The sequence below is a fragment of the Pogona vitticeps genome, chromosome 1, assembly GCF_051106095.1.
Source record: "Pogona vitticeps strain Pit_001003342236 chromosome 1, PviZW2.1, whole genome shotgun sequence".
NCBI lineage: Eukaryota > Metazoa > Chordata > Lepidosauria > Squamata > Agamidae > Pogona > Pogona vitticeps.
The window spans coordinates 217,978,210-217,996,603 of NC_135783.1; the positions used below are offsets into that span (position 1 = coordinate 217,978,210).

Genomic DNA, 18,394 nt, shown 5'->3' on the forward strand with positions numbered 1-18,394 from the left:
TGCAGTAAATTTGAGGCAGATTTAAGTCCCTGCTTTTCATCTTTAAAAATGTTACATCTTCTGTAGAAATATAAAAAGAAAGGTACTTTGAAAGGGAAGAAATGCAAAATGCAGTGTAAAATATCCGTGCACGGTGTTTGAAACTCGTAGAATGTCCTTGCTACAGTTTTCTAGTTCCAGTTCAGCTTTCTCTATCAGTTATTGGTTATCTGGGTTCAACAACATTCCTCTACCTGTCCGTCTTATGATGGCTTATGATTCCATTGTGAGGCAGTGCAAAATGTACCCCAAATCAACTTTGTAATTCATGATGTGCAAATAATTATTTATGGTGCTGAACACCTTGACAGCATTTCCAAGCCTCCATGGGGGATTGGCAGCACTGTCACAGCTACAAACAAAGTTCAACAAGGGCCAGGTAGACATGTCCTTGAGCAGGGAGGAATCGTGTACCCAAGATCTTGTTAGAACAGCCCTCTATCTGGATGCTGAGTCCTCTTCTAAACCTGATTGGCTAAGCCCTCAGTAGACCTGTCCTCTGCCCCCTCAACAAATCTAGGTTTATTATATATCTTTACTCTGCTTTCTCCCAAAGGTCTAGTCTATGAGCTAGGCAGCCCGGCCAAACTGGCAGTGTTCAACTTTCTTTTCCTATTGTGTTAGATTAGGCTGGGTGCCAGTCCTTGAAGTTTGGGACAAAGGACATGCTCTCTAAATTTGGCGCCCAGGGCAAAGCCCCAGTTACCCTGCCCTAGTTAAGGCCATTCAGACACATTAAAGTGGGAAGTGGACTAAAAAAATCTACTGTTTTCAAATTTGCACTCATTGTGGGTACCCACACCACTGTGGTTTTTCATGTTATTTGTCTAAAGTCACATGATGAGTTTGTGTGGTTTGCCTTCCTCAGACATTACACTCAGCAAATATTGCTGCTACTATTGCCTTCAGATACAGCATGTGTGAAGTGAGACTCGGCCTTTGTATCAGTAGAAGTGCATTATGAAGTGGGAACCATAGTAAAATATTGCAGAGCCCTCATATAAATGAAAACCACAGGAAAAATGTTGCAAAGTCCTGTTCACCATTGCAGTCTCTTGACCGTGTGCTTCTCTACTCCTACTGAGCACCACACTGAAGTCTGGCAGCATTCCATGGTTACTGAGCATGCTCCATTTTCATTTCAAATTTCTGAGGTCACCACATGTATGGTTTTCCCCCCTCTCATAAATATTGTTTGTACCTCTGCAAAGCACTGGAGTTTTCCCAAGCTTGCTGGTACTTTCCACCATACGAACTTAAATACACCCAATCTGGCCTGATTTTGGAAGGTCAGCAGAATTGGACTCCATTAGTTTTGGGATAGGAGATCACCAGAGATTACTGTACTAGGAATCTCCAAATAGGGCTTGGAAAGAAAGTTGTATGAAACCATGAAGAACTGCAGCAAGTGTCAACAACAGAGGTCTTGGTGGGCCAACAGTCTGACAGTAATAGATTTTCAGCCAATAATTTGGTTGGCTGTGTTCAGCCAATCATTTCTCCCATGAGAATTTTCAATTTGATTTTAAAAAAGAGAATCCTTTCAAAAAGAATTTCAGAAGAAAAACTGAGAAATTCTCAGGTGTTAGGTCCCACTTTTTTATGTTTACCTTTACCTTATGTTTACCTTATCATCTGACTGAGGAGAATGTGCCCACGTCTTTCAGGGTACTATCATTTATGTGATAAATGAAAGCTTCCACTTATAAGTTCCTACCTTTCAGTTAAATCAATCTCTCCCTGCTGCCCATAGAAGGGGAAGACATAGAAAGGTAAATTCCTTTCTCAGGACTTATTTGGATTAGAAATTGGGGATGGACAGAAAGGTTGCCAGTGATGAAGAAATGTGTAAGGGGGTGAAAACTACAAATGCCTTACCCTCAGTGACCTTGCAATGTTATGGCAAAAGAGATGCTAAAGAGACATGAGAATGTGGGAGAAAAAACTGAAACTTCTTTTGTGGGGAGATAAAACTTTGGGAATGTTGGAGGACAAATGATGCTACAATAGTGGCTTCATCTTCTGGGCACACAAGATCACCATCCCTCACTCTCCTATGGAGTTTACAGGGAATAAACAGTATTATAAATACCTGCAGTACAATATCTACAAGAGCCCTTAGATCTCTCTCTCTCTCTTTCTCTCCCTCTCCCTCTCTCCCTCTCTCTCTTTCCTTGCTTACTCTCTTGGAAATAGGGAGCCATTTTGCAGAATAATTTTCAAAATTTCTCCACCCTTTTTTGGTGGCTGCCTCCCTTGCATGGCCAACAAAATGCTCCAAAGTGACACCAGGTGCAGGATATTGTGGCAGAAGCAAAATGGCAGCCAGGCTTGTAATGCAGTTTCTGTTGCTGACACTTGCCATGCCAGTGCAGAAGCAGTCCTATTTAATCTTTTGAGGGCAAAGGACAAGGCTGAAACTGCTGATGGCAAGGCCCTCCTTTGAGAATTGTTGGAGAAGCTATCTCAAGGACCCCATCTCACTTTATGAGCCTGCTTGGGTGTTAAGATGATCAGACCTTTCTCTCAGTCCCACCACTGTCATGGGTGCATTTGATGGGGACACAGGAGAGGGCCTTCTGTTGCTGCTCCCAGACTTTGGGACTCCCTCCCACAAGAGGCCAGACAGGCCCCATCTTGTTTGTCCTTCCGCAAGCAGGTGAAGACCTTTATCTTCAGGCAAGCTTTCACTCAGTGACTGGCTGCCTGACTGAGGCTGTTGCATGGATTGTTGTGCCTTACAGTTCTGAATGTGGTTTTGGTGTTATTTGGTTTACTGCATTGTAATGTGGTATCTAGCATTTTTATACGTACTGTTTTCAGCTTTAAACATTGTCTTTTAATGTCGTAAGCCACTCTGGGTCCTTTTTAAGGAGAAAGGTGGGCTAAAAATATTTTAAATAAATAAATACTTACATACTAACGAGAGACATAGGGTATTTAGACTACCACGGCACAAGCATAGAATTGCATAAGACAACTTAGCAGAGAAGACATAAAGGGGAGTCTTTACAGTGGCCTATATGCCCTCTTGTACTGTTAGTAGACACTGGGTAATGAATACTGGGTCAGCAAGCAATTTTTAGTCGTGTGAGCAGGTGAGATTCAGAATGCGGCATTAACTGCCAGTAGAGAAGTCAGCCCTTCAGTCCCAGGTAGTATGGATGGCTGCATTTAGTACCTACTCAGCAGGAGATAGCTGTAATTTCTACAATAGAAAGCCTGCCTGCTGACAAGATCACCCTCTATTTTCATCTGTATTGATTTGTAGCACTGTTTCTGGTCTAACGCTTACCGTTTGAAAAATGTTAGGCTGTGTAAATAAAGCTGCCACCTCTTACCTTCAGATAATAGTAAAGGACTGAGTTAATGATAAAGGAGGAGGAAGAAATAAAGGAGACCATGCCAGCATTAAATTCTAGTATTTATGTGTCCGACAGATGCCATGTGAGCTCCCCATCTTGTAATATCCATGTGCCACTATAACCACTAATAGTACAAATTAAGGTATCATGCTGTTTAGTTTAGGGCTCTGGGTGAAACTATCGCTTCTGTGCCATTTGTGTCGCACGGTGACTATAGCTGTGACCTCATGGATAATGAACTGCTAATCTTATTTGGGACGGGCCACTAGTAATTTGGCATGGACGCTGTTATTTTATTAGAACCAAGCAAACATTTAACTACCTAGGATTCACCTAGAGTAGATCCATTTAGGTCCTGCTGAGAGGAAAAAGGCCTAATTTAGTTGCAATAGATGCTGGCCTGCGGAAGGTTGGCTGGGGGTAGGGAAAGACACCCACCCATCCACCCACCCACCACACAAATATGCTAAAAGGCTTTCAGGAGCTGGAATCCAGTTTTAGATTCTTGCAGGAAAAGCATCTGCAAAACAAGGAGAACCACTCCAGCTCTCTCTTATGTGAAGAGGCACCAGTGACTCAGCTGCTATGCTTTGTGATAAAACATGGCCTTTGTGAATCCTGGGTGTCTCAGTGTTTGTCCTAAACAGCCTAATAGCTGTTGACTCTGCCTCAGCCATACCTCACAATGGACATGGGATGAGAATCTGATTCTGAAGTTGAGCGACATTTGTATTATACTGTCACTGAAGCGACCAACATGAATTCGACCAAACTTTGGGAGGCAGCGGAAAACAGGAGGGCCTGGCATGCTCTGGTCCATGGGGTCACAAAGAGTCGGACACGACTTAACCTGAACAACAACAACATATATTATACATAGCCTGTCATTAGAAGAAGGAGTTCCTGGAGTGCTGATTGTGTGCTGCAGTCATTGCAGGAGCTTCAGTCAGTTCCTGTAATTTGCATATTAGATGGCCTTGCTTGGACTTGACTGTAAGCCCATTCTGCCTTTATAAAGCCACTTCTCTTGCAAACTGACAAGATCCCAGCTTCCACTGATATGTTATCTGTAACATACGGTTTGGCTCCTTAAGAATTTTGAAGCCTCATTCTTCTGATTGCTGGGAGTAAGATGAAGAGGTTGCCTTGCAGGTATTCTGAGTGGACCGATGACATTCTTGGCTAACAGCATTTTTATTTATTTATTACCTTATTTCTTTAATCAGTAGTGTAGTAACCCAGAGCTCACAGGGGCCAAGCTCCTGGAAGTTTTGATTAATAGGGATGTTGACCCTTTTTCTGTTCACTATGAGCTCAAGTGCAATTCTTACATTAGTTGAGGGAAGAAGAGGAGGTTAAATTTTCTCCGCATCAAAGTATTGTTACAACTATTCCTGTTGCTGTCTAAAATATTTGGGTTGGCTTGTTGTTGGATGGCAATTATGATACATTAACTTTACAAAAGACCGGCTCCTGATAGAGATGAAAACACGTAAGTCTGGTTAGCTGAGAACAATCATAGCTGGCAGCATTTGTTAACTATTCTTTGGGGGACTGTCATGATTGATGCATGCACATTAGAATTTATTTCTGCACAATTCTGTTTTCATTATCTCTCTTTCTCACTTTCCTCATTCAGCTAATCCAGCTCTGCAACACCTGCTCAGAGAGAATACCATAGCCACATAACCACAGATACAAACATATTAGCCAGCATGGACCTATATTTCCCTTGAAGCTTCAGGTTTGCAGCCTTGGCATATTCCTGGATGTGGTGCTTCTCTTGGATGCTCACGTATGATGCTCACCAAAATGCCTTTTCCCAGCTCCATCTGGTGAGTCAGCTGCAACCAGCCTCAGTGATTCGTACTCAAGCTATTGCTGGTTTGAACAATATTGATTGGTATGCTTTTAACTATATCTAAGCTTTTGACTGGGACATGGTGGCCCTGCGGGCTAAACCGCAGAAGCCTGTGCTGCAGGGTCAGAAGACCAAGCAGTTGTAAGATCGAATCCACGCAACGGAGTGAGCTCCCGTCGCTTGTCCCAGCTCCCGCCAACCTAGCGGTTCGAAAGCATGCAAATGCAAGTAGATAAATAGGGACCACTTTGGTGGGAAGGTAACAGTGTTCCGTGTCTAAGTCGCACTGGCCATGTGACCACGGAAGATTGTCTTCGGACAAATGCTGGCTCTATGGCTTGGAAACGGGGATGAGCACCGCCCCCTAGAGTCGAACACTACTGGACAAAAATTGTCAAGGGGAACCTTTACCTTTACTAAGCTTTTGACTATACTTGCAGCATTTTGAAATACACCAACCAATTTTGGGAAAGAGACATTGGAAGGATCATTTTATCAAGCTTTTCCAGAGGAAAGGAAAATTCTGCAAAAACTTGTCAGAGGTAGAACTCATCATTAACACAGTTCTTTCTCCCCCTGCCCCCAAAAGGTTGGTTTTTGTACTAGTAGTGGCAATAACAGCAACTGTGTTGGGAGTCAGACTTTCTGCTTTCTCTACAATTCATTCTGAAGGCTGCCCATTCTGGGGTTAACAAATAAGCATTTTATTATTATTGTATCTCACTCCATGCACCGCTTTTATTCCCATTGCTTCTTTTATTCCCATTGCTTCTTCCACAACGCAGCAATTGTATTTAGTTTCAATACAACTTAATTATTGTAACGTCTTGCACATGAATACTTGTGTAACTTTATGTATCTGAATGTATCTGTATCCGAATGGGTCTGTATTAGAAACTGCTTGTACTGTAGACTGACCCTGACTTAGATCTCTTCTGACTCTTGCCACAATCACACCAGGGTGCTAACTTTACAGACACATCCTTGCATATCAAAACACATAGTGCCTCAATGGCCTTCTTTACAAACACACCCTTGCATATCAAAACACATAGTGCCTCAATGGCCTTCCATCTGCTAGCTGAGAGATATCGCCCCAAGGAACAGAACACAATACTTTCACTTCCCAAAACAACAGGCCTGCTCAGAGGGCAATTAAGGAGATAATTGGCACCCTTGGTATGCGTAGGGAGGAAGCTAAGGCACTTCCATTTTGACACCAAGGGAAAAGCTGTTACTTGAAGGCCACCATATACAATGCAACAATAAACAAAACGACAGAGATAAAACGAATATCTGGGTACTGTCAAATCAGACACATAGTCGCCATCTGAGTAATTCATAACCTTAAGGCCAAGGGGGCATGCGTATCATATGCACATTCAGGTACAGCCAATAAGTTAGACCCACAGAACATTTAGGGCCAATGGGCATAGAGATCCAAAGTTTCGGGTTCAGGACACCAATCAGAATCTAACTGTTTACTGCCCTTTGTGTGTATCCCTATAAAACATCCATGCACCCGTGTTTCGGGGCTCTTCTCTGCTTTTAAGAGATTGGGCCCTAGCTGTGTAATTTAATAAATAATTGGCATCCTATACAGCTGGTTGTCTCGTGTCTTAGTCTGCTGCCTCTGCCGGAGAATCAACCCGATTTTCAGGGTTAACATTTGGTGCGTTGGCCGGGAAACTCCGGTGAGTTAACTACTCCTCAACGTGAGGCACAGACACTGGGTCCCGGACCTTTGACTCCCGCCACTCGCCCTCCACGGTGAGCTTCCAGAAAAGGTGCTCTTCGTGAACCATAAGATACGGGAGACTCCTGAAAGACGGTAATCCCGTGAGGCCTGGGAAAAAGCGTTTGATAGCCACCCTTCACTGCCAAGACGCCCCATCTGCTTGCCGAGGCTCCGGCCCGTGACGCTTGAAAGGTGAACGCAAGTGGGCAGTGAACAGGGCTTGTGAGTGATACGAACGGAGGAATGTGTGACAGCTCATCGAGGCTTGAGAGTGGAGAGTGATTGCCCCAGGCGCTCTAGAAGGGAGACCCGGCCGGGCAATAAGATTCTTGCTAGGCACGAGTCACCAATATGGGTGGTTCCTGCGCTGGTAAGGCACAGCAAACTCGGGGGACGCTCCTACGCTGTGTACTAAATAATTGGAGGGGACTCGTGGGAAGAAGGTCCGGGCTCAAAAAGAGACGCAAGATCAAATTATGCACTCAAATTTTGCCTACTGCAGTTTCTGGCAGAGGATGCAACAAAGGGGGGAAGGAAAATCATCTGAGATAGTAGGCTGTTTTGCTTCAGTATCAGCCTAGCCCGAAAAGATACAAGGGAAACTTAAAAGTTAGTCCCTCTGAGACCAACAACATCCTGTATGGTTCTATGGATTATGTAGCCCCCCCCCCCCACCGACCTGCAAGTATAAAGTTTTAGTGGCAGGTCCTAACAAAGATAAGGAAACAGAGAAAGACAAAGCAAGCGAGACAAAAAAAAAAAAAACTTGCCAGATTCAGTAACAGGAGAGACATGGGAACTTCCCCTCCCTCCTCTTCAGCAGCCTCAGAAGGGGGGGGGAGCCACACCAACAGTACAGGCCGGAGGATGCAGGTTCCTTGACCTCACCTCCAGCAATCAAAAAACAAACAAACAAACAAACAAAAAAAACAGAATCACCAAAAAAAAAAAAGACACTAGGGGAATTGCTGACTATGGAATCCCACAGAAAACATGCAGGACAATGGAAGATGCAGTATGTGGATTGTTGGCAGAGTACTGTTTGAGAGCCTTTATTGACCTCAGCTTTTGGGAAAAGAAGGCTTTGGAGTTGTGAAGGACAAAGCGCAAGTTAGAAGAACACAGGTGAGTTATTTGGAATTTTTTTTTTTTTACTATTTCCCAAGTTCCCCTCCCAGATACTAAATGGGGCTGGTGTACATTTCTAGGTATAGTGGGATTCTGAAATAAATATATATCTGGATTTCAAATTTTCCTGTTTGGGCATCCTCTCTCTATGAGGCACTTAAAAGGCTAAGGGACAGAGTGGGAAGAGACTCCATGCATGATGAAGGCTTTCCAGCTCCTAAAGCAGAGGCTACCCTCTGCCCCAGAACGGGCTGCCTGACACAGAACAGCCACTTATTTGTTCATGAGTGAGACAGAATGGCACTGGGAGTCCCCATGCAGATGATTGGCAACTGGCGAAGGCCTGTAGCTTATCTCTCAAAAGTTGGACATAGTGACCAAGGGCTGGCGCTCATGTTTACAAGCTGTGGCAGCTGCTGTCCTTCTCATAAAGGAGGCATGCTGATTTTCTATGGGAGTGCAGGTAACAGTCCGGTGCTGGAGCAAAAAGGGGGGGGGCCTCTGACTTTACTTCTGGTTAGCCTGAAGCCACGACTCATTCTGAGTATGTGTTTGAACTCTGCCACCCTTTGCTCATACGGTTGAGGTACAAGCCCTTCCACTACAGACTTGAGACCTTACCCGTGTCCTCATATTGGCCCAGGGCCGGGAAAATAAATTTTTACAGACTCCCATTATGCTTTTAGGGTGTTGCCTGTTTTTGGGGAACTTTGGAGAAATAAGGACTTCAGGACAGTAGGAGGAGAAGAAAGAGAGGTATGATTGGCGGTGATGAAGTGCAGAGAAATGCAAAGGAAGAGAATTTGAAGATAGAATAGGTTAGGTTAGTAGATAAGAGATAGCAAGCAGAATTACCGGGAACATTCAGACCCCCCTCCTTGCTCCTCCAGATGCACAAAGTGGCAGCTGGAGAGACAAGGGGGGTTGATTTCATACCAGGAATGGCCTGCTTGTTTTACCAGAATTGTTACATAGGCACTTTCTGTGGGAATTCCTTAGACACACATATGAAAATTACTGCATTACTTGATAATCTGTGTTCTTGGACATCTGGACAATTGAAACTGTACCATCTGCATGAAAATTTGTTGAAAATACTTACTCACACACTGAAATGTTTCTGAAAAGGAACTACAGTACTTTTAAGATTGACAAAGGAGATTTCCAAGGGGGGTTGGGGAAGATTAGCTTAACTATTTGCTTGGAGTTTCTCATTTGCAGAAAAAAAAGGTTGAAGGGATCGCTGCCCCCCCCCAGTGGATGGAAAACAGACAGAGGTTGGAAGATCTTCGCCGTTACACCATAGAGCAAAGAAATTTAGTGCTGTAATAAAAATGATAGGATTTCTTTTCCTTGCATATGTATCATCCTGATGGGAATTGTGTTTTTGTTTTAAAGTTTAACTGCTTGTATTATTTCTAAGTTTACTCTCTGTGAAACATATGGTTTTGCAACTGCTTTTTTTTACCAGTCCTGGCTTCCTGACTTTTCCAATTTCATCCTTTCAAAATCTGTTATGTCTTTACTTGTTGCTTCTGCAATTTGTGGTTTAGAGTTTAAATTCCGCCATCTTATTGTTGTCAGAATTTAAAAAGGGGGGAGTGAAGGCTGCCCATTCTGGGGTTAACAAATAAGCATTTTATTATTATTGTATCTCACTCCATGCACCGCTTTTATTCCCATTGCTTCTTTTATTCCCATTGCTTCTTCCACAACGCAGCAATTGTATTTAGTTTCAATACAACTTAATTATTGTAACGTCTTGCACATGAATACTTGTGTAACTTTATGTATCTGAATGTATCTGTATCCGAATGGGTCTGTATTAGAAACTGCTTGTACTGTAGACTGACCCTGACTTAGATCTCTTCTGACTCTTGCCACAATCACACCAGGGTGCTAACTTTACAGACACATCCTTGCATATCAAAACACATAGTGCCTCAATGGCCTTCTTTACAAACACACCCTTGCATATCAAAACACATAGTGCCTCAATGGCCTTCCATCTGCTAGCTGAGAGATATCGCCCCAAGGAACAGAACACAATACTTTCACTTCCCAAAACAACAGGCCTGCTCAGAGGGCAATTAAGGAGATAATTGGCACCCTTGGTATGCGTAGGGAGGAAGCTAAGGCACTTCCATTTTGACACCAAGGGAAAAGCTGTTACTTGAAGGCCACCATATACAATGCAACAATAAACAAAACGACAGAGATAAAACGAATATCTGGGTACTGTCAAATCAGACACATAGTCGCCATCTGAGTAATTCATAACCTTAAGGCCAAGGGGGCATGCGTATCATATGCACATTCAGGTACAGCCAATAAGTTAGACCCACAGAACATTTAGGGCCAATGGGCATAGAGATCCAAAGTTTCGGGTTCAGGACACCAATCAGAATCTAACTGTTTACTGCCCTTTGTGTGTATCCCTATAAAACATCCATGCACCCGTGTTTCGGGGCTCTTCTCTGCTTTTAAGAGATTGGGCCCTAGCTGTGTAATTTAATAAATAATTGGCATCCTATACAGCTGGTTGTCTCGTGTCTTAGTCTGCTGCCTCTGCCGGAGAATCAACCCGATTTTCAGGGTTAACAATTCTTTCTACTCATTCTAGGGCATGACGGAAGTAAATTTACCTTGACTATTACAAGTAATTTTAATGCTCAATCCCAGAATGTTTTTATTATATTAATTTATAATAATTTTTTGAGAGAGAAGCCATGACACAAATGAAGCACTGCTCCTCTGAAACTGCAATCTTTGCCTGCAGCTCTTTCCAAAACTGGCTAGCTTTCCTCATACGATGATGATGATGATGATACCACTGGTGGAGAAGGCCTGGCTACCTTGTGCTTAGCAGGTTGCTTCCCTTTAATTTTGCCTTGTCCTTTTTTAGGACCCATGACTCAATAGCTCACGAGACCCACCTTAAATGACTACAGTCTTAAACTGGCACCTCCTTCAGTGACCCCTGTATGTCAGCACATCTCTGCTCATGTGCAGCCCAAATTGTGTGTGTGTGTGTATATGTATGTACATAAGTATGTATATATTATTTGTTGTTCCAACTCTTTGTGACCCCATGGACCAGAGAAAATTGACCATGGTCAAATTCATGTTGGTAGCTTCGATGACACTGTCCAACCATCTCATCCTCTGTCATCCGCTTCTCCTCTTGCCTTCATGTTTTCCCAACATCAAGGTCCTTTCCAGGGAGTATATATGTATATGCACATGCAAATGATAAAATGATTTCGAAACAAATCCAAGGCATACCTTTCAACATCACAGTAATCCAAGTTTATGAAACAACCACCAATGCTGAAGAAGCTAAAATTGACCATTTCTATGAAGATTTACAACACCTTTTAGACAATGTATGACCCAGCAGATGGAGTGTCTTTGCCAGACCATTGTCTCTGGACAAGACTTTCTAAGAATAAACAAATCAGCCATGCAGGGCAACTACTTGCTAGTTTCAGTATTCTAAGTGGACTAGTTTGGCTCAATGACCTGGCTGACTTAAACTTAGATGGAGAGTTTACCTATATCTCACCTCACGGACCAAGTGTGATAGATTACATCTTAATACCTGCTCTACTACTTCACATTGTGCTTGAATTTAAGGTTGGGCCATTAGTCCTCAGTGACCATCTACCCCTATTTTGCACTTTTGCTATCCAAACAAAACCCTGTGGAGCAATTAAAACAAGATCATGCTCGTACTCCAAACCACTCCCCATGGTTAAATTAAAATGGGATTCAGTTACAAACATTCTTTCTGAGGATAATTTGCAGAGCGGCCAACTAATGAGCCCATTTATAGATGCTGATGTCTGCACCCTGCAGGGATACATAAATAGATATGAGATCTTTGTTGAAAGCCTAATAGTCTGTCTTGGACGGCCTCATACCCCTCCAACTACACACCATACAAGGGGCATTTCTGAGGGGCCCAACAGGGCCTGCCTCAAGCTGAAGCAAGAGCTGTGTCAAATATACAGTGCCATCCTGCTCATCAGCTATTTTAATGTTAGGCATCAACTTGCAGTGGCCACTAAACTAAGTTTTCAACATCGTACAGCAGCCCACTGGAATATGCTTTCTAAAGCTATTAAATGTGGGAACTCCAAATGTTTTTGGGAAGTATTCTCAGGGGCTTTTCAGTCAAAAACTCATCCAATTTCCTTAATTCCATCTTTCACATGGGAACAGCAATTTTTGTCACTCTACTTCGATGATTGTAAGAACTTCCCCCGTTTGATACGAACAATTTCGAAGGAATACTTGACTGGCTCCCTGTTTCCACCACAGAGATCAAGCACTTATTAGATGGATTGAAATCTGGGAAGTCTCTTGGCCCTGACTTGTTGCCCCCAGATCTATTTAAAGCAAATGTCATCTGGTGGGCACCAATTTTGGCTAAGTTATTCACATCTGTGGATAGATGTGGTATGATACCCAAGACCTGGACCCAGTCCATAATTTTACCTAGATACAAAAAGGGTGACAGGAAACTACCAGACAATTACAGACCAATTAGTCTGCTGCTGGTAGTGGGCAAGGTCTATGCTATTCATTTATTGAATCAGCTTACTGCTTGGATAAATGACAACAACATACTAGACCCTGAGCAAGCAAGTTTTTGGGTGGACATGTCTACCATGGACCACTGCTAGGCACTGTCCCATTTTATAGCCAAGCAGGCGGCACACACCAAGACCTACCTGTATGTTGCCTTCTGAGATGTCAAAGATGCATTTGACTCAGTGGACTGAGGACTCCTATGGATAAAGCTACAGGACGCTGGCCTAGACAGGAGATTGCTTTTATTAATTATATATGGATAACACCTGTAATATATTCAACTATCTTGCCATGACAATGTTTCTGAAGAGGTCTCCATCAGAAGAGGAGTCAAGCAGGGCTGTGTCCTTGCCCCTACTTTATTTAACCTGCATATCATTGATCTTGCTCCTCTCCTCTCATAAGTGAATAGCCATTTCCTAGATTGGGCCATCTGGCAGTCCCTACTCTTTTATATGATGACAACATGGTACTATTATCACCTACTAAGATAGGTCTAAGATGGTAATTGCAAAATCCATCAATTATTTTTCCTCTAACAAAATGGCCCTTAATTATGGCAAATCCAAAATAGCTGTATTCAATAAGGCTTGGAAACCTCAACCTTGGATATTTTATGGGAAAGCTATCCAACAGGTGAAAGAATTCAAATATTTAGGACTAAACTTCCACTATCGCAACTCATGGGCCAGACATCGCTACATTATTACCAAAGCGGTAAAGCTGTCTATGCAAGCAGTACTTCACTTTTTCTATGTATGGGGCAATGCAAATATCCGTCCTGAGAGTCTTCAAAGCTAAGGCTGTCTCCCAACTCTTGTATGGGATCCTAGTTTGGCTTGATGCCTTCAACTCTTTGGTGGAAAGACTCTAGGTCCTTTTCCTTTACAAAATCTTTGCTGTGCCTCACTATGTGCTGTATGCAGCTTTGTGCTTGGAGGCCAGATTAACTAGATTGAACACACAAGCGTGGTTGAGGCAATTTAAGTACTGCCTGAGAATTTGTTTTCTGCTATACAAAGACCTCTTAATCAGGGGCATCCTGTCTGACTCCTTCCGTTCTCCCCACCTAAAATTGTTCATTCAAAAGGTTCAAATTCTGGGCATTTCTCTAGACCACTTGTGTGCTCCACTGTTTATGCAGTCATATAGAGTGCTAAAAGTTAGGCTCTTGGATATCAAAAGGCAAGACCGTTTTGAGGCAGTCCATAAAGTTTGTTCACCTTTAAACTTACAACTCCCTTTACATATTGACAAATTGGACAGCTATCTGCATATTATAAAGAGTTCACATGAACGGTGTGCTTTCACTCTTGCTAGATGAAATGTACTTCCACCTAATGTTCTATATGGTAGATTTAACTCCTAACCAATGGAAATATGGCTCTGCCCTTGTAATTCTGGGGCCCTTGAGTCGCTGGCACATAAGTTTCTTTACTGTACAGTATACAATGATATCTGTGCGTCTAATTTGGAGTGAATTCTTGCTAGTTTACCTGGTCGGTCGGAGGAGGTAATTCTGTGCACTCTCCTGCTAGGAGAGAACAAAATCTAAACCAGGCAGATGGCCAAATATATCAATCTATTAATACAGTGATGCAAGTCACAATTTCCAACAAACTCTTTGTTCTGCCCTCATGGGATGTAATCAACAACTTCCCAGGTTTGCCAAAGCCTCACTGCTGACGTCTACCTATTCTTTCAAATGAATTATGTGTGTTTTCTTATGTTTTATGTGTATTTATGGCACTTGTCCTCTCTATTTTTTCCTAACTGGGCACACACTCCTCATTTGGGCAAGGGCTGTTACCTGTTGTGTTATATGCTTCTTTTCAGATGCCAATAAAGGTTCTTGACTTGACTACAAGAGTTGGTGGAGCCGACAACAATCATGTAGCAACACAGCAGGAGGCTTCATTTTCGGAAGTCAGAAACAACAATCAACATGGATTTTCCTTCATAGATTCAAACTGTTTTAGCTGATTGAGCAATTATAATTATTTTGTGCACATTCTTAATATGCTTAAAGGCTAAGAAACACTTTATATTTTACATATTCTTATTTCTTAGAACCATGACATTTTAGAGATGTATTCCATGCTTTTTAAATGTGCCTTTTAAAGCTATAAACACTTGCTTTTTAAGAATGTATTTGAAACATTCTCATTGTTCTTTTTTACTTTTAAAATATATATTTTAACGTGTTTTGGATTGAATTCTGATCTAAATATTTGCCTGCAACTTAAGTTTAGTTTTCATATATTTTCAAATATTTCTATAAAAATGTTTTCAATGCATTTTAACTTTTTAATTTTTGAAATATTTTTGTGCTTATGGAATGCAGAAGTGTAGATAAATAAAACTGATGTTGTGTGGAATTCTTGCAGCAGTGAAAAGACATACCCTGATACTCAAATGAATTTTAATATGATTGGGAATGTTACATACAGCACTGATGTTACCTGTCTGTCATGGGTTTGGAGGGAAAGTTCCATCCTATGGGGAGTGGAAGGCGGGACATCAGGAGGAGGGGCTGTACTGTATATATATGTGGAGCTTGTGTGAAGAAGAAGAGCAGCTGAGAAGAAGAAGCTGGTGTGGGAGTCTGTGTGTCAGACAGGGTACTACTGTGTGTCAGTCAGTACCTACCTGATAGGTTCAGGTGTCTGTATGGGTAGCCAGAACTGATAGGTTCAGGGTCTGTGCTTTATTTAAAGGTGTTCTGTGTGAACCAAACTGGTGTATGTATGATTGAGTCTAAGCCACGTTACTGTATCTTATTCACTTGATCATTTTATTTTCCCTGTGTGTTATTTAAATAAACCTTATACCTTTGTTTGTTAAAAATCCATCCCTGGTCTGTGTGACTCCTTACAGGGAATGGTTGGTGGCAGCTTAGTGAAAGTGTGGCATATCCCAGTAGGTCTGGGGTTGTCACAGTTATCAAGTTTCATTCTGGAATTAACCCTTTTTTGAGAGAGATCCCAGCTGTGAGGAAGAGATTTTTCCCCCTAGAGGTCTATATAATTATGTAAAACTCTTAGGGAGATGTTCAGGAATCAGAGTCCTTGACCTGACATTGCTTTCATGACTTTGTCAGACATGCTGCCCCACAGGTCACTCTCTATGGGACAAACACACTTTCCTTCTTATTCATATGAACATTCACACACACACAAGGGGTCTGCCTTCTGTGTGAAGACTTTTTCAGCCCCACTGCCCACCAAGCCTGCCATAACAACTCACTGAGGAAAATCGTATAGTTGAGGCAGTAGGAACAGTCATGTTCCAGCATGCTAAAGCTGGCCATGAGCTGTCTGGTCCAAATGGCTATTTAACAAAGAAACCATCTCACCCGCCTCACCCCTTCTCTTTATCCTTGACTTATTCTCTTTCTTTTAAAAAATATGTTAGATGATGCAGCACTGATTTGATACAGCTCTATATTTGAAAGGACTTTTAAAAAATTCTGTGGAAAGAGGGGAGGTGCTCAGCAGAAGGGGTTGATCTGGCTTACCTGCCACATCCCTCCTCACGGAAGACACTGACATCACCATCAACCTGTGACACACTTGTCATTGCCTCTTCAGACTGACATAGGTCACCACGCATGCCAGGAACCAAAACAAAGCAATGCATGCAGAATTGGCACAATAATGTCATAGCCCTTGCCAGCAGAGCAAAATTAAACGTATTACCAAGGCTTACTTGTGGTTAGTGTTATACCGTATAGTCAGTGAGAAATAATTTGTGGTAACTGTTGCAAAATCCATGGAATTAATTGTAGAGTAGTTGAGCCCTAAGAAAAAGCACATCTTACAAAAAAAAAAAAAGTCTGACAAATTTTATCTCAGCACTTCTCATAATTTAGGGGTTAGCACCTTCTTCTGGAATGCCAAATGTTGGTTCTGAGTGATCATTGTACATACATTCTACTTCTACCATAGATACTGATAATATAGCCCCTTCTATGTATATCCCAAAATGGGTTTGAGAGACACAGCCTTGTATCCAGCTCTAGGGGAAAAGTGTGGCTTGTGGTGTGTCTTGTTTGCTTTCCTAATGTCCCCAAATTTATTTTCCTTCTCTTTTTCTTGCTTCATTTTCAAGGGTCCTTTAGAATGTCTTTTGTTATACTTTTGAGCTTGCTGAGAAGTTGCAAGGATGCTACTCCCCTTTTCTATTAAACATCTCATTCTTCTTCTTTTTTCCCTTTCCTTTCCTTTCTTGTATTCGAAATCCAGAATTTTCCATTCTGGGAGTTTCACCTGCCAGATCAGGACTTAAATTGTGCTCATTTGGAGAAAGGCTGGGCTAGAAGGCATCCTGACCTAGGAGAGGCCCAGCTCCGGCAGAGCTTCCGTTAGAAAAGAAACTTGCCTCATTTCTTGCTGGGAACTTCTAACAATGCTGCAGTTTCTGTGCCTGGATATGTTTCCTAACCTGAGTAAAGCCTCAGGCCACAATAGTTTTTTTGGGAATATAGGAGAAGCGCAGGAGGGCGAGGGTCTGCTGTCTGAGACAATTGTACAGTGAAAGACAAGATATATACACACACTTGACACGATATATACACACACTTGTCTTCAGCCACCTCATCAATAAGGTAAACACAGGAATACTAAACTTCACTCATAAAAAAATCTCTGAAATTTTGCTTTCTTTGAAAGCAAATTGAGAACATTTGAAATTATTACGGGATAAATTTCTGATCTGGCATACATTGAACTAAATATTGCTTCTTTTATTGATGTTTTCAACAGCTGTTAATTTGTTAATTGTATTGTTTTGCTCTAATTGCAATTTATTAATTGTGGTTGTCCTTCAGTATACTCTGTATAGAAGACTATAATATAAATGACTGTAATAAATTACCGTACTACTAAATTAATCCTAAGAGTTATTCACAGTTTCTGGTTCTGTAAGATGTTTAGATATTTCCAAAAAGATAATCTTATCCCAGACTCGTACAGGGAACATTAAGTGAAAGAGAGAGAAGGGCCATTTTAAGTCCCTTTCCTATTCAAAACCCGATATAGATTGCACAGTTTGGAAGTCTCTCTAGATTTGTTCATAGCAGAGTATCCATCTTTGTGCACACCTGTTTTAGTAAATAAGAGCAATGAAAAGCATGAGCTCGTGTCAAATTCATGTTCATAAGCTGTGGAAGAGTTGCCACAGAAAAGAAAAAATGGGAGATGTTTGTATCTATTAGAATACCTATAACTGATGTGTTAAACTGCATATTTCTGCTTTTAATTAATCTTGTCCCTCCTTTAACACACAGCTTTAAACAGTACCTATTTGAAAGTCATCAAAGATAAGATAAAAAGGCTACTGTAGGTTCTGTCAAGGGTCATATTACCCAGACCTCCAAAGGTCAGGAGAGAAAATTACTCTTTGGAGACACTGATGTGAGCAAACAAAAACTAGAGAGACATTTCTAAATGACCTCACAGCAGGAGATGATGACATACTACCATCAGTTTCTATTGGCAATTTTTCATCACAAGGAAGTGTATTGGTGGCACTACTTTAGTACCTGTTCCATTTGAGCAGATGGGGGAGGGATACTTCCATTTTAAAAATTAGCATGCTTTCTGAGGTGATTATTTTTTTTTTGTTACTTCTAAAAGACAAGTCAGTTGCCTGAAGACTTGGATCAAA

The 18,394-nt window shown here is 41.8% G+C and overlaps 1 long non-coding RNA gene across 1 annotated transcript; it reads left to right on the forward strand.

The window, feature by feature from the left end:
• Nucleotides 1–4,099: 4,099 nt before the first annotated feature.
• LOC144583310 (uncharacterized) lies at nucleotides 4,100–15,576 on the forward strand. The gene is made up of 2 exons (XR_013537031.1): nucleotides 4,100–5,239; nucleotides 14,564–15,576. It is a non-coding gene; the product is annotated as an uncharacterized LOC144583310 (long non-coding RNA).
• Nucleotides 15,577–18,394: the final 2,818 nt, after the last annotated feature.